Here is a 22,297-nt window from a genome sequence, read left to right on the forward strand (position 1 = left end):
GATCTGTCTTCACTGAGGAAGATACACACAATCTCCCAAATGTTCTAGGGGCCGGAGAACCTAGGGTGATGGAGGAACTGAAGGAAATCCACATTAGGCAGGAAATGGTTTTGGGTAGACTGATGGGACTGAAGGCTGATAAATCCCCAGGGCCTGATGGTCTGCATCCCAGAGTACTTAAGGAGGTGGCTCTAGAAATAGTGGAAGCATTGGAGATCATTTTTCAATGTTCTATAGATTCAGGATCAGTTCCTGTGGATTGGAGAATAGCAAATGTTATCCCACTTTTTAAGAAAGGAGGGAGAGAGAAAACGGGTAATTATAGACCAGTTAGTCTGACATCAGTGGTGGGGAAGATGCTGGAGTCAATTATAAAAGACGAAATTGCTGAGCATTTGGATAGCAGTAACGGGATCATTCCGAGTCAGCATGGATTTACGAAGGGGAAATCATGCTTGACAAATCTACTGGAATTTTTTGAGGATGTAACTAGGAAAATTGACAAGGGAGAGTCAGTGGATGTGGTGTACCTCGACTTTCAGAAAGCCTTCGACATGGTCCCACATAGGAGATTAGTGGGCAAAATTAGGGCACATGGTATTGGGGGTAGGGTACTGACATGGATAGAAAATTGGTTGACAGACAGAAAGCAAAGAGTGGGGATAAATGGGTCCCTTTCGGAATGGCAGGCAGTGACCAGTGGGGTACCGCAAGGTTCGGTGCTGGGACCCCAGCTATTTACGATATACATTAATGACTTAGACGAAGGGATTAAAAGTACCATTAGCAAATTTGCAGATGATACTAAGTTGGGGGGTAGTGTGAATTGTGAGGAAGATGCAATAAGGCTGCAGGGTGACTTGGACAGGTTGTGTGAGTGGGCGGATACATGGCAGATGCAGTTTAATGTAGATAAGTGTGAGGTTATTCACTTTGGAAGTAAGAATAGAAAGGCAGATTATTATCTGAATGGTGTCAAGTTAGGAGGAGGGGGAGTTCGACGAGATCTGGGTGTCCTAGTGCATCAGTCAATGAAAGGAAGCATGCAGGTTCAGCAGGCAGTGAAGAAAGCCAATGGAATGTTGGCCTTCGTAACAAGAGGAGTTGAGTATAGGAGCAAAGAGGTCCTTCCACAGTTGTACCGGGCCCTGGTGAGACCGCACCTGGAGTACTGTGTGCAGTTTTGGTCTCCAAATTTGAGGAAGGATATTCTTGCTATGGAGGGCGTGCAGCGTAGGTTCACTAGGTTAATTCCCGGAATGGCGGGACTGTCGTATGTTGAAAGGCTGGAGCGATTGGGCTTGTATACACTGGAATTTAGAAGGATGAGGGGGGATCTTATTGAAACATATAAGATAATTAGGGGATTGGACACATTAGAGGCAGATAACATGTTCCCAATGTTGGGGGAGTCCAGAACAAGGGGCCACAGTTTGAGAATAAGGGGTAGGCCATTTAGAACGGAGATGAGGAAGAACTTTTTCAGTCAGAGGGTGGTGAAGGTGTGGAATTCTCTGCCTCAGAAGGCAGTGGAGGCCAGTTCGTTGGATGCTTTCAAGAGAGAACTGGATAGAGCTCTTAAGGATAGCGGAGTGAGGGGGTATGGGGAGAAGGCAGGAACGGGGTACTGATTGAGAGTGATCAGCCATGATCGCATTGAATGGCGGTGCTGGCTCGAAGGGCTGAATGGCCTACTCCTGCACCTATTGTCTATTGTCTATTGTCTATTGTCTATTGTCAAGTTCTAGAGTTTGTCATAGAGTCGCACAGCGTGGAAACAGCCCCAACTTGCCCACACCGGCCAACATATCCCATCTACATTACATCTACATCTACCCCATCTCCCCTCTCCCATCAGGCAAAAGGTGTAGAAGTTTGAAAACGCACACCTCCAGGTTCAGGGACAGTTTCTTCCCGGCTGTTATCAGGGAACTGAACCATCCTACCACAACCAGAGTGCGGTCCTGAACTACTATCTACCAGCAGGGAAGAAACTGTTCATGAGTCTAGTGGTATCTTTAGGGATTGGACAGGCTAGATGCAGGAAAAATGTTCCCCATGTTGGGGGAAGTCCAGAACCAGGGGTCACACAGTTTAAGAATAAGGTGTTAGGCCATTTAGGACTGAGATGAGGAAAAACGTCTTCACCCAGAGAGTTGTGAATCTGTGGAATTCTCTGCCACAGAAGGCAGTGGAGGCCAGTTCACTGGATGTTTTCAAGAGAGAGTTAGATTTAGCTCTTCGGGCTAATGGAATCAAGAGATATGGGGCGAAAGCAGGAACGGGGTAATGATTTTAGATGATCAGCCATGTTGAATGGGGGTGTTGGTTCGATGGGCCGAATGGCCTACTCATGCACCTATTTTCTATGTTTCTAAATGCATTCAAGCTTTTGTATCTTCTGCCGTCATATGCTTCCTTAGCCATGTCATATTCACACAGGACTGTATTTTGAATACCTTGGGGATCAAAATTCCAGCAGATCTATTCTGGGCTACAGGAATGATCCCAGGAATGAGTGGGTTAACATACGGGTGAGTATTTGACGGCACTGGGCCTGTACTCGCTGGAGTTTAGAAGGAGGAGAGGGGACCTCATGAAACTTACCGAATAGTGAGCGGCCTGGATAGAGTGGATGTGGAGAGGATGTTTCCACTAGTGGGAGAGTCTAGGACCAGAGGGCACAGCCTCGGAATTAAAGGACGTACCTTTAGGAAGTAGATAAGGAGCAATTGCTTTAGTCAGAGGGTGGTGAATCTGTGGAATTCTTTGCCACAGACGGCTGTGGAGGCCAAGCCAGTGGATATTTTTCATATCAGAGGAGATAGTCATGAGGAGATAGGAGGAGGAGGAGGTGGTTAGGAGGAGATAGATCGACCTTGATTGATTGGTGGAGTAGACTTGATGGGCCGAATGGCCTAATTCTGCTCCTGTCACTTGCGAACGTGAACTTGTCAAATGACGCACACACACACAAAACAACCACATTACCCTCATTAACGTGACCTTTTATCTTGTCCAAGTTACTCAAACGTGATTTGCCTTGAACAAAGGGCGACATGGTGACACAGCGTCAGAGACCCGGGTTCAATCCGAACTACGGGCGCTGTCTGTACGGAGTTTGTACGTTCTCCCCGTGAGTCTCCTCCAGGCGCTCCGGTTTCCTCCCACACCCCACAGACAAAGAGGTTTGGAGGTTAATTTGGCGTCTGTACAAATGTTAAATGATTTCTAGTGTGTAGGATAGTGCTAGTGTGTAGGGCTAGTGCTGGTTGGCATGGTGAACTGAAGGGCCTATTTCTGCGCTGCATCTCTAGAGTGTAAAGCCCTCTGCCTGCACGTGATCCATATCCCTCCATTCCCTGCATACCCATGTGTTTAGTTTAGTTTAGAGATACAGCGCGGAAACAGGCCCTTCGGCCCACCGGGTCCACGCCGACCAGCGATCCCCGCACACTAACACTATCCTACACACACCAGGGACAATTTGTACATTTGCCAAGCCAATTAACCTACAAACCTGCACGTCTTTGGAGTGTGGGAGGAAACCGAAGATCTTGGAGAAAACCCACGCAGGTCACGGGGAGAACGTACAAACTGTGTACAGACGGCGCCCGTAGTCAGGATGGAACCCGGGTCTCCGGCGCTGCATTCGCTGTAAGGCGGCAACTCTCCCGTCGCACCACCGTGCCTATCCAAAAGCCTCTTAAACGCCACTATTGTATCCGCCTCCACCACCGTGCCTGGCAGTACGTCCCAGACCCCTTCGCAATGAAACTAGTGCAAGTGTGCGGGTGATTGCTGGGCGGCGTGGACCCGGTGGGCCGAATGGCGTGTTTTCATACTGTATCTCCAAAGGATTGTCACTGCACTATTTACTTTGGATTGGAGATACAGCGAGGAAAGAGGTCCTTTTGCCCTGTGAATCCGCGCCGACCAGCGTTCCCTGTACACCAGCTCTATCTTACACACAGGGGACAATGTACAATCTTTACTGAAGCTAATTAACCTACAAACCTGTATGTTTATGTTAGATTGTATTTTACGTGGCTGTGTGTCTTGTTGCTTTTTACTCCGTATGGCTGTGTGGTAACTCAAATTTCACTGTATCTTAATTGGTACATGTGACAATTAAATTGAATCTTGAATCTTGAAACCTGCACGTCTTTGGAAGGTGGGAGAAAACCGGAGCACCCGGAGAAAACCCACACGGTCACAGGGAGAACGTACAAACTTCATACAGACAGCACCCGTGGTCGGGATCGAACCCGAATCTCTGGCGCTGTGAGGCAGCGACTCTACCGCCGCGCCACAATGCTGCCCGCCGCTTATTGGGTGATCACCGACCGGTTGGCTCAGACTTGGTGGGCCGAATGGCCTGTTCCCACGCTGTATCTAAAGGGTTGCTACTTGCTGGAATTTAGAAGATTGAGGGGGGATCTTATAGAAACTTACAAAATTCTTAAGGGGTTGGACAGGCTAGATGCAGGAAGATTGTTCCCGATGTTGGGGAACTCCAGAACAAGGGGTCACAGTTTAAGGATAAGGGGGAAGTCTTTTAGGACCGAGATGAGAAAGTTTTTTTTCACACAGAGAGTGGTGAATCTGTGGAATTCTCTGCCACAGAAGGTAGTTGAGGCCAGTTCATTGGCTATATTTAAGAGGGAGTTCGATGTGGCCCTTGTGGCTAAAGGGATCAGGGGGTATGGAGAGAAGGCAGGTACGGGATACTGAGTTGGATGATCAGCCATGATCATATTGAATGGCGGTGCGTACAGGCTCGAAGGGCCGAATAGCCTACTCCTGCACCTATTTTCTATGTTTCTACTGAACTGTGTGCAAAAAAAGACCTTCACTGTACTGGTGACAATAAAGTAGCATTGATGGCCCAAACAGCCAGCGCCATTGCCCCTCTCCAGCCCCCCACCCCACCCCCCCCTCCACCCTCACGTACCTGACTCTTTGACCAAGCACTTCAATAATTGATAGACTCGCTATCCGATCGATCGCAACAAACCATAAAATATTACACTTTAATAATGAAAAGCATAATTTTTCCTCTCACTTCCTCTGATCTCTTGGCCTATTAACCAGGGTAGTTCATAAAGACCTTCCCTGCTATTCAATCCTGCCCCTCCCCTCACCCCACCTCTCTCTTCTTTGTAAAGAACAAGCAGCTGGCCTGATCTTCCTTGCGTGGTTAATGCACCCCCCCATGTCCCCCTCGACCCTCCCTTTCCGTGTCGCTGGTAAGGGCCTCAACCTTTAGGCCCTGAAGCCTTTGAGCAATTAGCCGCCACCCACAGACCAGTCTTTATCTGCAGGTCAACAGCTGTGTGACACGCCACACGTTTAGAAGCCCTCGCCATATAATATTTGATTAATAACCCGCACGCTCGTACACCCCTGTGGCTCCGTGGTGCGGAGCTCCAGTGCGAGCAAGGCCCAGGGTGAAGCTCCTCTCTCCGATCGATCGGCTCATCTGTGGGGAAATCTATCCGTCACCGCTCCAAAGTCAGCCCAGTAAATGATGGGCCTGACTTTCTAAGGTGCAGAGTTCACTGACTTGGGCCGGTTTTTCCCCTCTCTCTCTCTCTCTCTCTCTGTCCCCGGCGCTCCATTGGAATTGAAAGTTTACAGAGGAGAGGGAGAGGGGCAGGATGAGTAATTCAAAAATCAATACCTGTCATAATAGTAGAAAAACACAATAAGTGGAGCCGAGTCCCTTTTGTTTAAAATCATTTAACTCTTGCGAGCCAGGACAGCAAACTGTGTTTGTGGCTTGTTCACAAGTTCATAAGTCATCGGAGCAGAATGAGGCCATTCAGCCCATCAAGTCGTACTCCGTCATTCAATGACGGCTGATCTATCTTTCCCTCTTAACCCCATTCCCCTGCCTTCTCCCCATAACTCCTGACACCCATCCCTCCTCTCCAGAGATGCTGCCTGTCCTGCCGAGTTACTCCAGCTTTTACAATACAATACAATACAATATATCTTTATTGTTATTGTACAGGGGTACAACGAGATTGGGAATGCGCCTCCCATACGATGCAATAATCTAATTAGCTAGTCAGTATTCATTTTTTGTGTCTATCTTCGGTTTAAACCAGCATCTGCAGTTCCTTCTACCCCCCTTTTGTGTAGCTTGTGTAGGAAGGAATGGCAGATGTTGGTTTACACCAAAGATAAGACACAAGATGCTGGAGTAACTCAGCGGGTCAGGCAGCATCTCTGGAGAGAAGGAATGAGTGACTTCTTCAGTTTGAAGAAGGGTCTCGACCCAAAACTTCACCCGTTCCTTCTCTCCCCAGATGCTGCCTGTCCCGCTGAGTTACTCCAGTATTTTGTACATATATAACATATAACAACTACAGCATGGAAACAGGCCTGTCCGGCCCTACCAGTCCACGCCGACCATTTTCCCTGACCTAGTCTCATCTACCTGCACTCAGACCATAACCCTCTAATCCCCTCTTATCCATATACCTATCCAATTTACTCTTAAATAATAAAATCGAGCTTCGATTTTAACCAAATTCTGCAGTTTTTTTTCCCTATGCGGGATCTGAAGGTTAGCTTCTTCACACAGAGGGTGGTGGGTTCACGTGCCGAGCTGCCATGGGAGGTAGTTGAGGCCGCATGTGGAATGGCACGACGTGTAGATGGGACATCTTCGTCATCATCGACGAGTTGGGTTGAAGGACCCCTTTCCACGCTGTATGTCCCTATGACCATAAAAGATGCTTACATAGAAACATAGAAGATAGGTGCAGGAGGAGGCCATTCGGCCCTTCACACCAGCACCGCCATTCACTGTGATCATGCCTGATCATCCACAATCAGTACCCCGTTCCTGCCTTCTCCCCATATCTCTTGTCTCCTCTTATTCACAAAATGCTGGAGTAACTCAGCAGGTCAGGCAGCATCTCGGGAGAGAAGGAACGGGTGACGTTTTGGGTCGAGACCCTTCTTCAGACTGAAGAAGTCACTCATTCCTTCTCTCCAGAGATGCTGCCTGACCCGCTGAGTTACTCCAGCATCTTGTGTATAATCTTTGGTGTAAACCAACATCTGCCATTCCTTCCTACACAAGCTACACAAAACAAAAAAAAATACACTTCTTCCCACCCGGTCCCCTGCAAAAAGTCTATCCCCTACTCCCAATTCCTCCGTCTACGCCGCATCTGCGCCCGGGATGAGGTGTTTCAGACTAGGGCTTCCGAGATGTCCTCGTTCTCAGAAAACGGGGCTTCCCCTCCTCCATTATAGATGAGGCTCTCACTAGGGTCTCTTCTACATCCCGCAGCTCCGCTCTTGCTCCCCCTCCCCCCACTCGCAACAAGGACAGGATCCCCCTCGTTCTCACCTTCCACCCCACCAGCCAGCGGATCTAAAAAATAAAAAATAAAAAATAATAAATAAATAAATAAATAAAGGGTCTCGACCCGAAACGTCACCCATTCCTTCTCTCCCGAGATGCTGCCTGACCTGCTGAGTTACTCCAGCATTTTGTGAATAAATCGATTTGTACCAGCATCTGCAATTATTTTCTTATATCTCTTGTCTCCTCTATCTTTAAGACCTCTATCTAACTCCCTCTTGAAAGCATCCAGAGAATCGGCTTCCACTGCCTTCTGAGGCAGAGAATTCCACAGATTCACAACTCTCTGGGTGAAAATGTTTTTCCTCATCTTCGTTCTAAATGGCCGACCCCTTATTCTTAAACTGTGGCCCCTTGTTCTGGACTCGCCCAACATTGGGAACATGTTTCCTGCCTCTAGCGTGTCCAATCCCTTAATAATCTTATATGTTTCAATAAGATCCCCTCTCATCCTTCTAAATTCCAGTGTATACAAGCCTAGTCGCTCCAGTCTTTCCTCATATGTCAGTCCTGCCATCCCGGGAATTATCCTGGTGAACCTACGCTGCACTCCCTCAATAGCAAGAATGTCCTTCCTCTAATTTGGAGAACAGAACTGCACACAATACTCCAGGTGCGGTCTCACTAGGGCCCTGTACAACAGCAGGAGGACCTCTTTGTTCCTGTACTCAACTCCTCTTGCTATGTTGGGTGCTGTCTGTGTGGAGTTTGCATGTTCTTCCTATGACCACGTGGATTTCCTCTGTGTGCTCTAGTTTCCTTCCACATCCCAAAGACCCCCCCCCCTTTTCCCCCCTTTCAATCTGTAGAAGGGTTCCAACCCAAAACGTCACCTCTTCCTTTTCTCTAGGGATGCTGCCTGACCCGCTGAGTTGCTCCAGCACTTTGTGCCTATCTTCGGGATAAACCAGCATCTGCAATTCCTTCCTACCTAAACACTTGGGGATTTGTAGATTAAATGGCTTCTGTAAAAGTTGTTCCCAGAGTGTAGGATGGAACTGGTGTATGTGTGGTCGGTGCGGACTTGGTGAGCCGAAGGGCCTGTTTCTGCGCTGTATCTCTAAACTAAACTGAACGTAGTAATGCGTAGGTCTACTAGGTTAATTCCTGGAATGGCGGGACGGTCGTATGTTGAAAGACTGGAGCGACTAGGATTGTATACATTGGAATTTAGAAGGATGAGAGGAGATCTTATCGAAACATATAAGATTATTAAGAGGTTGGACACGTTCGAGGCAGGAAACATGTTCCCAATGTTGGGGGAGTCCAGAACAAGGGGCCACAGTTTAAGAATAAGGGGTAGGCCATTTAGAACTGAGATGAGGAAAAACGATTTCAGTCAGAGAGTTGTAAATCTGTGGAATTCTCTGCCTCAGAAGGCAGTGGAGGCCAATTCTCTGAATGCATTCAAGAGAGAGCTAGATAGAGCTCTTAATGATAGCGGAGTCAGGGGGTATGGGGAGAAGGCAGGAACGGGGTACTGATTGAGAGTGATCAGCCATGATCGCATTGAATGGCGGTGCTGGCTCGAAGGGCTGAATGGCCTACTCCTGCACCTATTGTCTATTGTCTATTATCTCTCAATTTGAGGAAGGATATTCTTGCTATTGAGGGCGTGCAGCGTAGGTTCACTAGGTTAATTCCCGGAATGGCGGGACTGTCGTATGTTGAAAGGCTGGAGCAATTAGGCTTGTATACACTGGAATTTAGAAGGATGAGGGGGGATCTTATTGAAACATATAAGATAATTAGGGGATTGGACACATTAGAGGCAGGAAACATGTTCCCAATGTTGGGGGAGTCCAGAACAAGGGGCCACAGTTTAAGAATAAGGGGTAGGCCATTTAGAACGGAGATGAGGAAGAACTTTTTCAGTCAGAGAGTGGTGAAGGTGTGGAATTCTCTGCCTCAGAAGGCAGTGGAGGCCAGTTCGTTGGATGCTTTCAAGAGAGAGCTGGATAGGGCTCTTGAGGATAGCGGAGTGAGGGGGTATGGGGAGAAGGCAGGAACGGGGTACTGATTGAGAGTGATCAGCCATGATCGCATTGAATGGCGGTGCTGGCTCGAAGGGCTGAATGGCCTACTCCTGCACCTATTGTCTATTGTCTATTATCTCTCAACTGGTGTCAATAAGAAAATATCTGGGAGCGTGGTGTGTTCAGCTTAACTTCTATGTTTGCGTCTAGCTTGCTCTTCACAAAGTACCTAATTGCCTCAGAAGTGCTTTGGTATTTCCTGGGGTTTTATTTTATGCTTTTGTGAAGCTTTTAATATATTTTTGACTCAAAGGCACGGTGTAAAAGCAAATTAATTTTGCTCGCACAGCCTTGGCGCAATAATAGCATAGAGTCTCTGGCCAAGAGTAGGGGAATCACGAACCAGAGGACCTAGGTTTAAGGTGAGGCGGGTAAAATTTAATAGGAACCCGAGGGGTAATTTTGTCACTCAAAGGATGGCAGGTGTATAGAATGAGCTGCCGGAGGGGGTAGTTGAGGCAGGTACTATCGCAACGTTTAAGAAACATTTAGACAGGTACATGGATAGTACAGATTTGGAGGGATATGGGCCAAGTGTGGGCAGATGGGACGCTTAGGTTTACTAGGTTAATTCCCGGAGTGGCGGGACTGTCGTATGTTGAAAGACTGGAGCGACTAGGCTTGTATACACTGGAATTTAGAAGGATGAGAGGAGATCTTATCGAAACGTATAAGATTATTAAGGGGTTGGACACGTTAGAGGCAGGAAACATGTTCCCAATGTTGGGAGAGTCCAGAACCAGGGGCCACAGTTTAAGAATAAGGGGTCGGCCATTTAGAACTGAGATGAGGAAAAACTTTTTCAGTCAGAGAGTTGTGAATCTGTGGAATACTCTGCCACAGAAGGCAGTGGAGGCCAATTCTCTGGAAGCTTTCAAGAGAGAGCTAGATAGAGCTCTTAAGGATAGTGGAGTCAGGGGGTATGGGGAGAAGGCAGGAACAGGGTACTGATTGAGAATGATCAGCCATGATCACATTGAATGGCGGTGCTGGCTCGAAGGGCCGAATGGCCTCCTGCACCTATTGTCTATTGTCTATAGTACAGATGGGACATGTTGGTCCGGGTGGGCCAAAGGGCCTGTTTCTACGCTGTGTGACTCTATGACTGTAACAGAGAGAGGAGGAAAAGTTGTTCATAGAGTCACAAAGGCATAGAGCTGTACAGCACAAACAGGCCCTTCAGCCCATCTTGGCCATGCTGACCAAGTTGGCATCCAGGGCTCGTCCCGTTTGTTGTATTTGGCCCGTATCCCTCAAAAGCCTTCCTACCTATACATCTGTCCAAATGTCCTTTGAACAGACATAATTGTATCTGCTTCTGTTGCTTCCTCAGGCAGCTCGGACTGCCCTCTGAGTGAAAAAGTTGCCCCCGAGTTCCCTCTTAAATCTTTCCCCTCTCATCTAAGAATATGCCCTCTAGTTTTAGAATCCTCTGCCCTAAGAAAGGGTATATTTTCTATTAGAATACTGTTACATATCTAAACAATCAGACAGTTTAAACAGAAGATAGACACAAAATGCTGGAGGAACTCAGCGGGACAGGCAGCATCTCTGGAGAGAAGGAATGGGTGACACCCGTTCTAATCAAGAATTTGTCTATCTCTGCCTTAAAAATACCCACTGACTTGGCCTCCACAGCCCTCTGTGGCAATGAGTTCCACAGATTAACTACCCTCTGACTGAAGAAGTTCCTCCTCACCTCCTTTCTAAAGGAGCGTCCTTTAATTCTGAGGCTGTGCCCTCTGGTCCAAGACTCTCCCACCAGTGGAAACATCCTCTCCACATCCACTCTATCTCTGCCTATCATTATTCTGAAGACTGGAGAAGGGTCTCGATCCGAAACGTCGCCCATTCCTTCTCTCCAGAGAGGCTGCCCGTCCCGCTGAGTTCCTCCAGCATTTGGTGCCTGTCGTTTTTCCGCTGGCTGTTTAGCACGCGACAAAAGCTTTTTTTTAGATTTAGAGATACAGCGCAGAAACAGGCCCTTCGGCCCACCGGGTCCACGCCGCCCAGCGATCCCCGCACACTAACATTATCCTACACCCACTAGGGACAATTTTTTTTTACATTTGCCCAGCCAATTAACCTACAAACCTGCACGCCTTTGGAGTGCGGGAGGAAACCGAAGATCTCGGAGAAAACCCACGCAGGTCACGGGGAGAACGTACAAACTCCGTACAGACGGCGCCCGTAGTCAGGATGGAACCTGAGTCTCCGGCGCTGCATTCGCTGTAAGGCGGCAACTCTTCCGCTGCGCCACCGTGTCGCCTCAGGTTACTGTACCTCAGCGCACCTGGCAATAAACTGAACTGAACTGAGCACGGGGATGGGTGGAGATGGACTGGTGGGGGGGGGGGGGGACACACAAAGCATCTGGCAGCGCACAGCTTCCAGGGAGCACGGCACACCAGACTAACGTCAAATACACTTCCCTTGCCTGGGGCAACGGGGAGACCTGAAACGCTAGGGCGCGTGGTAAGACACAAGAGGTCTCGACCGGGTCAAGTGAGACAGAGAGCACAACACAGCAGGATGGCTGGAGGAGAAGCCGTCTGAAGAACAGTTATTAACCGCGCACTTGTTTAACAACAGGCTCTGGCAATGTGGAGGGAGGTGGGGGGGGGGGGGGATGGTGCGGAGTGAAAGCAGGCGCTGGGGAGTGAGTCACAGTTTAATGGCGTGCCCTGAGGATATAAGGCAGTCGGTGGAGACGCAATGCGTGGGTAACAGGAGCCGCTGGGAGACAGGTGTGACGGCCAGGGTCTGTTTTGTGTCACCGATCCAGCGGCAGAGCCAGGGAGAGCAGTTGTGCATGAAGGAACTGCAGACGCTGGTTTAGACCGAAGACAGCCACAAAAAAAGCTGGAGTCACTCAGCGGGTCAGGCAGCATCTCTGGAGAGAAGGAATGGGTGACGTTTTGGGTCGAGACCCGTCTTCACAAGTTCACGTTATAGGAGTAGAATTAGGCCATTCGGCCCATCGAGTCCACTCCGCCATTCAATCATGGCTGATCTCTGCCTCCAATTCCCATTTTCCTGCCTTCTCCCCATAACCCTTGACACCCGTTCTAATCAAGAATTTGTTTATCTCTGCCTTAAAAATATCCACTGACTTGGCCTCCACAGCCCTCTGTAGTAATGAGTTCCACTGCTTAACTACCCTCTGACTAAAGAAGTTCCTCCTCACCTCCTTTCTAAAAGAGCCCCATTTAATTCTGAGGCTGTGCCCTCTGGTCCTAGACTCTCCCACTAGTGGAAACATCCTCTCCACATCCACTCTATCCAGGCCGCTCACTATTCTGTAAGTTTCAATGAGGTCCCCCCTCAACCTTCTAAACTCCAGCGAGTACAGGCCCAGTGCCGACATTCCTGGGATCGTTCTCGTAAACCTCCTCTGGACCCTCTCCAGAGCCAGCACGTCCTTCCTCAGATAAGGGGCCCAGATTTCTTCACACTGAGAGTCTGTGGAAAGGGAAACGATAGAGAGATAGAATAAATGAATGAAAGATATGCGTAAAAGTAGCGATGATTAAGGAAACAGGCCATTGTTAGCTGTGGGCTAGGTGAAAACGAGTTACAGACAATGAGACTCAACAAGACGACTTTGAACCTAGTGCAACATAGAAACATAGAAAATAGGTGCAGGAGTAGGCCATTCGGCCCTTCGATCCTGCACCGCCATTCAATATGATCATGGCTGATCATCCAACTCAGTATCCCGTACCTGCCTTCTCTCCATACCCCCTGATCCCTTTAGCCACAAGGGCCACATCTAACTCCCTCTTAAATATAGCCAATGAACTGGCCTCAACTACCTTCTGTGGCAGAGAATTCCACAGATTCACCACTCTGTGTGTAAAAAAAAACATTCTCATCTCGGTCCTAAAAGACTTCCCCCTTATCCTTCAACTGTGACCCCTTGTTCTGGACTTCCCCAACATCGGGAACAATCTTCCTGCATCTAGCCTGTCCAGCCCCCTTAAGAATTTTGTAAGTTTCTATAAGATCCCCCCTCAATCTTCTAAATTCCAACGAGTACAAGCCGAGTCTATCCAGTCTTTCTTCATATGAAAGTCCTGCCATCACAAGAATCAATCTGATGAACCTTCTCTGTACTCCCTCTCTGGCAAGAATGTCTTTCCTCAGATTAGCAACGAATTGGGCGGTTCAGCGGGAAGAAAGTTCTCTCATATTCCAGGTCACCTTTTTTGTCAGGCAATTCTACCCGTGCTGAGGTACATTTAGCTTAGTTACTTTGGAGATACAGAGTGGAAACAGACCCTTCTGCCCACCACGTCAACCAATGATCACCTGTTCATACTTTAGATTTTGATTTAGAGATACAGCGCAGAAACAGGCCCTTCGGCCCACCGGGTCCGCGCCGCCCAGCGATCCCCTCACACTAACACCATCCTACACCCACTAGGGACAATTAAAATCTTTTTTTTTTTAACATTTGCCCAGCCAATTAACCTACAAACCTGTACGTCTTTGGAGTGTGGGAGGAAACCGAAGATCTCGGAGAAAACCCACGCAGGTCACGGGGAGAACGTGCAAACTCCGTACAGTACAGCACCCGTAGTCAGGATGGAACCTGAGTCTCCGGCGCTGCATTCGCTGTAAGGCAGCAACTCTACCGCTGCGCCACCGTGCCGCCCTTCTAGTTCTATGGAGAGAAGGAATGGGTGACGTTTTGGGTCGAGACCCTTCTTCGGACTTCAGTCTGAAGAAGGGCCTCCACCCGAAACATCACCCTTTCCTTCTGCAGAGATGGGGCGTGTCCCGCTGAGTTACTCCAGCATATTGTGTCTATCTTTGGTTTAAACCAGCATCTGCAGTTCCTTCCTACATGTCCTAGTTCTACGTTACTCCACTGTCACATCCCTCACATATCGAAGCGATGGCCAAAAGCTATTCCCTGTACCTCAGGAAACATGGCAATAATCTAAACCAAGTCTAACTTGGGCGGCACAGAGGCACAGCGGTAGAGTTGCTGCCTCACAGAGGCACAGCGGTAGAGTTGCTGCCTCACAGAGGCACAGCGGTAGAGTTGCTGCCTCACAGAGGCACAGCGGTAGAGTTGCTGCCTCACAGAGATGCAGCGGTAGAGTTGCTGCCTCACAGAGGCACAGCGGTAGAGTTGCTGCCTCACAGAGGCACAGCGGTAGAGTTGCTGCCTCACAGAGGCACAGCGGTAGAGTTGCTGCCTCACAGAGGTGCAGCGGTAGAGTTGCTGCCTCACAGAGGTGCAGCGGTAGAGTTGCTGCCTCACAACGCCGGAGGCCAGGGTTCCATCCTGACTACGCGTGCTGTATGTACGGAGTTTGTACGTTCTTACCGTGACCATGTGGGTTTTCTCCGGGTGCTCCGGTTTCCTACCACACTCCGAAGACGTGCTGGTTTGTAGATTAATCGGCTTCGGTAAAATTGTAAATTGTCCCGAATGTGCAGGACAGTGTTAATGTGCGGGGATCGCTGGTCGGCGCGGACCCGTTGGGCCGAAGGGCCTGTTTCCTCGCTGTATCTCTAAAGTGAAAGTAACTGAACGAAACACAATGAACCGAACAACCGCCTCGGTGAAGGCTTCCATGAAACTGGAGCAAGCGGGACAGATGGACTGTGCGCAGTCGTTGGCTGACAGTCTCGCCAACAAGACGGTCATCTTTCCAGCTCCCATTAGCAAGGGTGGAATCGTCTTACAGTCAAACATTACTGGGAGCAGTGTTCCTTGTCTCCGCTTCTCGCCCTCAGCCATGGCAATTAAAGTCTTGTTTTGTAAACATTTTAAATGGTTCAGCTCCACGCTTGACTCATGGGCAGTCCTGGGCAGATGCCGTCTCACAGATGCAGCTGAAAGCATTTGAGTTGGTCAGGAAACCTTGGGAGACAGCACTGCGCTGCACTGAACAACATTTCTTGATTAGTGCGGGTGTCAGGGGTGATGGGGAGAAGGCAGGAGAATGGGGTTAGGAGGGAGAAATAGATCAGCCGTGATTGAATGGCGGAGTAGACTTGATGGGCCGAATGTTCTAATTCTGTTCCGATCACATCTTCTTCTTCTTGCGTTTGAGGCAACAGAAGTTATGGAGCTGCTTCTGCTTCTGCTGTCTCTGTTTGCTGTTGTTCGCCTGACTGAGGTCAGTTGACAGGGCTCACCACAGGGAGGTCAACAACGTGAGGCCCTTCTGATCGCATGAACATGAATATCCCACAAACTATTGCAAGGTGAATGACCATTATCAGCCACTTTAATGCTGAGGTTAATTTGGAGCGCTCCCTACCCTTTTACCCATTGGTTTAGATTTATGTTTAGGTTTATAAGACGTTGGTGAGGCCTCATTTAGAGTATTGTGTTCAGTTCTGGGCACCATGTTATAGGAAAGATGTTGTCAAGCTGGAAAGGGTGCAGAGAAGATTTACGAGGATGTTGCCAGGACTAGAGGGTGTGAGCTACAGGGAGAGGTTGAGCAGGGTAGGATTTTATTCCTTGGAGCGCAGGAGGATGAGGGGTGATCTTATTGAGGTGTATAAAATCATGAGAGGAATAGATCGAGTAGACGCACAGAGTGTCTTGCCTAGAGCAGTGGAATCGAGAACCAGAGGACATAGGTTTACGGTGAGGGGGAAAAATTTATTAGGAACCTTAGGGGTGACTTTTTTACGCAAAGGATGGTGGATGGATGGAACGAGCTGCCAGAGGAGGTAGTTGATGCAGGGACTATCCCAACAGTTAAGAAACATTTAGACAGGTACACGGATAGGACAGGTTTAGAGGGATATGGGCCAAACGCAGGCAGGTGGGACTCCTGTAGATGGGGCATGTTGGTCATTGTGTGGGCAAGTTGGGCCGAAGGGCCTGTTTCCACACTGCATGACTATGAATTCTCCAGGTGCTCTTTGAGTGCTTTATCTTCAATGCCCTGGCTGCTGCCTCCGTTTAAATAATGATTGCCTAATGGCCTCCACGGTAATTCATGGGCTGCACCCGGCTTATATTGGAGTCATTTTTCTCTCCTCATTGATTGTGTGATTCCTCTGCCATTCCTCAATGATTAGGCAAATTCCATTATTGATGGAAGGAGACTGATGGAGAATGTGCACTAATGAAACACTGCTGGCTGCTCAAACAAAGGTTCCAGTCTAACTGTGTCCCCACTCACCTCGTCTCCCCCAACCCAGTCCAGCCCAGTCTAACTGTGTCCCCACTCACCTCATCTCCCCCAGCCCAGCCCAGTCTAACTGTCTCCCCACTCACCTCGTCTCCCCCAACCCAACCCAGCCCAGCCCAGCCCAGTCTAACTGTTCAACTTACCACAACCATATAAAAGGACTGGATAGACTAGATGCAGGAAAAATGTTCCCAATGTTGGGGGAGTCCAGAACCAGGGGATAAAGAACCCTAAGAATAAAGGGGAGGCCATTTAAAACTGAGGTGAGAAGACATTTTTTCACCCAGAGAGTTGTGAATTTGTGGAATTCTCTGCCACAGAGGGCAGTGGAGGCCAATTCACTGGATGGATTTAAAAGAGAGTTAGATAGAGCTCCAGGGGCTAGTGGAATCAAGGGATATGGGGAGAAGGCAGGCACGGGTTACTGATTGTAGATGATCAGCCATGATCACAATGAATGGCGGTGCTGGCTCGAAGGGCCAAATGGCCTCCTCCTACACCTATTTTCTATGTTTCTAACCACTGTTAAGCTGCAAACACTTCAAATTTAATCCCATTAAAATTCATAAAATACCATTTCACTACTGTTGATGTTAATTAAGGAATTACTAATAGTCAATCCCACAAAATAGAACAAAGTTCTGGTAGATAGACATAACAAGCTGGAGTAACTCAGCAGGCCAGGCAGCATCTCTGGAGAGAAGGAATGGGTGACGTTTCGGGTCGAGACCCTTCTTTGCAATGATGTCCGGGGAGTGGGCGGGACAGAGATAGAATGTCGTCGGAGATAGTAAGGCTGGTGGGAAGGGGGAGGGGATAGAGAGGGAAAGCAAGGGCTATTTGAAGTCAGAAAAGACAATGTTCATACCGCTGGGGTGTAAGCTGCCCAATCATACCGCTGGGGTATAAGCTGCCCAATCATACCGCTGGGATGCACTTGCATTGTTTTCTCTGGAGCATCGGATGTTGAGGGGAGACCAGATATGTTTATAATGTAATGAAAGGTGTAGATAGGGTAGACAGAACCTTCAACTAAGGGTGCCAACTATCCCACTCCCCAATAAGGGACAAGGTGACGTCACCGCCCCGTGCCCCACGTGACCTCACCCTGCCAGCGGTCATGTGCTCCCGCTCCACCAATGGCGGCCGCCTGGGCCGGGAGGCGGGTTGCTACGCAACCTCCGTCAGGCGGCGCCCGGACCTCCGGACCTACACTGTCCGGACCTACACTGTCTGGACCTATAGTGTCCGGACCTACACTGTCCCGGCCTACACTGTCCCGGCCTACAGTGTCCGGGCCTACAGTGTCCGGGCCTACAGTGTCCGGGCCTACAGTGTCCGGGACTACAGTGTCCGGGCCTACAGTGTCCGGGCCTACAGTGTCCGGGCCTACAGCGCCCCCCTGGGCCTAATATGGGATACGGGTGGACACGTTTGGGACAAACCAATTTAGCCCAATATACGGGATGTCCCGGCTAATACGGGACAGTTGGCGACCCTACCTCCAACCCAAGTGGAAATGCCAAAGACCAGAAGGCGTAGATTGAAGGTGAGAGGGGCAAAGTTTAACGGAGATGTGCGGGACAATTTATTTTACACAGAGGGTGGTGGGGGCCTGGAACACGCTGCCAGGGGTGGTGGGGGCCTGGAACACGCTGCCAGGGGTGGTGGGGGCCTGGAACACGCTGCCAGGGGTGGTGGGGGAGGCAGATACGATAGTGGTGTTTAAGAGGCTTTCAGATAGACACGATATGGAGGGATATGGATCACGTGCAGGCAGAGGAGATTCGTTTAACTTGGCGTTATGTTTGTCACGGACATTGTGGGCTGAGGGGCCTGTTCCTGTGCTGTGGTGTTCCATGTCCTATGATTAATCCGCTCTAACTCTGCACAGGGCGGCACGGTGGCGCAGCGGTAGAGTTGCTGCCTGACAGTGCTTACAGCACTGGAGACCCAGGTTCGAACCCGACCACAGGTGCTGTCTGCATGGAATTTGTGCGTTCTTTCCGTGACCGCGTGGGTATTCTCTGAGATAGACAATAGACAATAGGTGCAGGAGGAGGCCATTCGGCCCTTCGAGCCGGCACCGCCATTCAATGTGATCATGGCTGATCATTCTCAATCAGTACCCCGTTCCTGCCTTCTCCCCATACCCCCTGACTCCTCTATCCTTAAGAGCTCTAATTAGCTCTCTCTTGAATGCATTCAGAGAATTGGCCTCCACTGCCTTCTGAGGCAGAGAATTCCACAGATTCACAACTCTCTGACTGAAAAGGTTTTTCCTCATCACCGTTCTAAATGGCCTACCCCTTATTCTTAAACTGTGGCCCCTGGTTCTGGACTCCCACAACATTGGGAACATGTTTCCTGTCTCTAACATGTCCAACCCCTTAATAATCTTATATGTTTCGATAAGATCCCCTCTCATCCTTCTAAATTCCAGTGTATACAAGCCTAGCCGCTCCAGTCTTTCAACATATGACAGTCCTGCCATTCTGGGAATTAACCTAGTAAACCTACGCTGCACGCCCTCAATAGCAAGAATATCCTTCCTCCAATTCCGTTTCCTCCCGCACTCCAAAGACGTACAGGTTTGTAGGCTAATTGGCTCGGTATAAATGTATATTGTTCCAAGTGTGTGTAGGGTAGTGTTTAGTGTGCGGGGATCGCTGGTCGGCGCGGATTCGGTGGGCCGAATGGGCCTATTTCCGTGCGCTTTGTCTCGAAACTAAATTAAATGAAACTAATCCGAGATTGTCAGCGTGCTTTTTGTTAGGTCGTGATTCTGTGTGTCCAATTTGATTGAACAAAATGTATTGATGAGGGCAATGCGGTTAATGAGGTCTGCATGGACCTGCATTATGCCTCTGATGAGGTCCCATGTGGATGACTGATCCTAAAGGTTAGAGCCCGTGGGATCCCTGGCAAGGTGGCAAATCTGACCCAAAACTGGTTCAGTAGCAGAGGGTGATTGCGGATGGCTGCGTTTATAGACAATAGACAATGGGTGCAGGAGGAAGCCATTCGGCCCTTCGAGCCAGCACCGCCATTCAATGTGATCATGGCTGATCATTGTCAATCAGTACCCCGTTCCTGCCTTCTCCCCATACCCCCTGACTCCGCTATCCTTAAGAGCTCTATCTAACTCTCTCTTGAATGCATTCAGAGAATTGGCCTCCACTGCCTTCTGAGGCAGAGAATTCCACAGATTCACAACTCTCTGACTGAAAAAGTTTTTCCTCATCTCGGTCCTAAATGGCCGACCCCTTATTCTTCAACTGTGACCCCTGGTTCTGGACTCCCCAGAGGATGCACTTTAGTTTAGTTTAGTTTAGAGATGCAGTGTGGAAACAGGCCCTTTGGCCCATCGAGTCCGCGCTGAAAAGCGATCCCAGCGCATTAACACTATCCTACACACACTAGGGACAATTTACAATTTTACCAAAGCTAATTAACTTACAAACCCGCATGTATTTGGAGCGTGGGATGAAATCGGAGCACCCGGGGATAACCCATGCGGGTCACTTAGAGAACGTACAAACACTGCACAAACAGCACCCACAGCGAGGATCTAACCCGTGTCTCTCTGGCGCCGTGAGGCAGCAACTCTATCGCTGCGCCACCGTGCTGCCCGATTTGTTAGTGGAAGCCTGTGAACACCAGGATTGGTGCTGGAAAGGGTGCAGAGAAGATTTACAAGGATTCTTGCTCAGACTCAATGTATGGAACAAGCTGCCAGATGAGGTAGTTGAGACTGGGACTATCCCATCGTTTAAGAAACAGTTGGACAGGTACATGGATAGGACAGGTTTGGAGGGATATGGACCAAGCGCAGGCAGGTGGGACTAGTGTAGCTGGGACACTGTTGGTCGGTGTGGGCAAGTTGGGCTGAAGGGCATGTTTCCACACTGTATCACTCTATGACTCGAGGGCCTGAGTTATAGGGAGAGATTGAGCAGGCTAGGACTTTATTCCTTGGAGTGCTGGAGGATGAGGGATGATCTTATAGAGGTTTACAAAAACATGAGAGAAATAGATCGGGTAGACGCACAGTCTTTTGCCCAGAATAGCAGAATTGAGACCCAGAGGACATAGGTTTGAGGAGAGGGGGGAAAGATTTAATAAGAACCTAACGGACAACCTTTTCCCATAGAGAATGGTGGGTGTATTGAACAAGCTGCCAGAGGAGGTAGTTGAGGCAGGTACTATAACAATATTTCAAAGACATTTGGACAGGTGCATGGATGGGAAAGGTTTAGAGGGATAGGTGCCAAATGCAGGCAGGTGGGACAAGTGTAGATGAGTCCACAACCATAGGTCACAGTTTAAGAATAAGGGTTAGGCCATTTAGGGTGAGATGAGGAAAAACCTTCTTCACCCAGAGAGTTGAGAATCCGTGGAATTCTCTGCCACAGAAGGCAGTGGAGGCCAATTCACTGGATGTTTTCAAGAGAGGGTGAGATTTAGCTCTTGGGGCTAACGGAACCAAGGGACGTGGGGAGAAAGCAGGAACGGGGCACTGATTGTAGATGATCAGCCGTGATCATATTGAATGGCGGTGCTGGCTGGAAAGGCCGAATGGCCTCCTCCTGCACCTATTTTTCTATGTTTCTATGAACACTGCCAGGGTTGGTGATCCAGTATATATATATCTCTCATAAAACTCCACAATTGATAGCGAGCAAGCAAACAATTGCAATGCCACCCTCAGGAGCGTCGCTACACAGCAGCGATCAATATTGCAGAGAGCAGAGTGTAAATCCGTCACTGCAGCGGAGAGGAGCAGGGTCACAGCACGCACCTCCCTGAGTGAACAAGCGTCCTGACCCGAAACGTCACCTCTACTATTTAATGTAGAGGAGTAAACAACAGACAATAGACAATAAGTGCAGGAGGAGGCCATTCGGCCCTTCGAGCCTGCACCGCCATTCAATGTGATCATGGCTGATCATTCTCAATCAGTACCCCGTTCCTGCCTTCTCCCCATACCCCCTGACTCCGCTATCCTTAAGAGCTCTATCCAGCTCTCTCTTGAACGCATTCAGAGAATTGGCCTCCACTGCCTTCTGAGGCAGAGAATTCCACAGATTCACAACTCTCTGACTGAAAAAGTTTTTCCTCATCTCAGTTCTAAATGGCCTACCCCTTATTCTTAAACTGTGGCCCCTTGTTCTGGACTCCCCCAACATGGGGAACATTTTTAGACAATAGACAATAAGTGCAGGAGTAGGCCATTCGGCCCTTTGAGACAGCACCACCATTCAATGTGATCATGGCTGATCATTTTTCCAGCATCTAGCCTGTCCGATCCCTTCAGAATTTTACATGTTTCTGTAGTGGCAACTTCGGCCTTTCCTACTGAAGTCCTCTCCTCCTGCCACCACCTCACGGAGGAGTGCAGTGAACGTTCTTGACGCAGACCAACAACAGAGAGATCTTCACGACGTTTCAGTTTAATTAGTCGTTTATTGAAGTAGTGATACAAACAGATTAGTATTTCACCCGTCATAGATCTGGTAAGAACTGTATCTCACCACAGCTTCTCTCATCTCTGCATACCCAGATATACTCATCATTCTGGCTCCTGCCAGTCCATTATGCCCATGTATGTCTTCATCTCACGACACCCTGGAGTGACACAGCGGGTCAGGCAGCATCTCTGGAGAGAAGGAATGGGTGACGTTTTGGGTCCAGAAATAATAAAGCAA

At 49.0% G+C, this 22,297-nt stretch overlaps 2 protein-coding genes across 2 annotated transcripts in view; one reads left to right on the forward strand and one right to left on the reverse strand.

Moving 5' to 3' along the window:
* Nucleotides 1–22,297, reverse strand: part of LOC144595034 (uncharacterized) — a 311,478-nt gene that overhangs the window by 119,205 nt on the left and 169,976 nt on the right. The window lies entirely within an intron of this gene.
* Nucleotides 1–22,297, forward strand: part of clpb (ClpB family mitochondrial disaggregase) — a 114,459-nt gene that overhangs the window by 40,117 nt on the left and 52,045 nt on the right. The window lies entirely within an intron of this gene.

This window comes from Rhinoraja longicauda, chromosome 7 (genome assembly GCF_053455715.1).
Source record: "Rhinoraja longicauda isolate Sanriku21f chromosome 7, sRhiLon1.1, whole genome shotgun sequence".
In the NCBI taxonomy this organism is placed as follows: domain Eukaryota; kingdom Metazoa; phylum Chordata; class Chondrichthyes; order Rajiformes; family Arhynchobatidae; genus Rhinoraja; species Rhinoraja longicauda.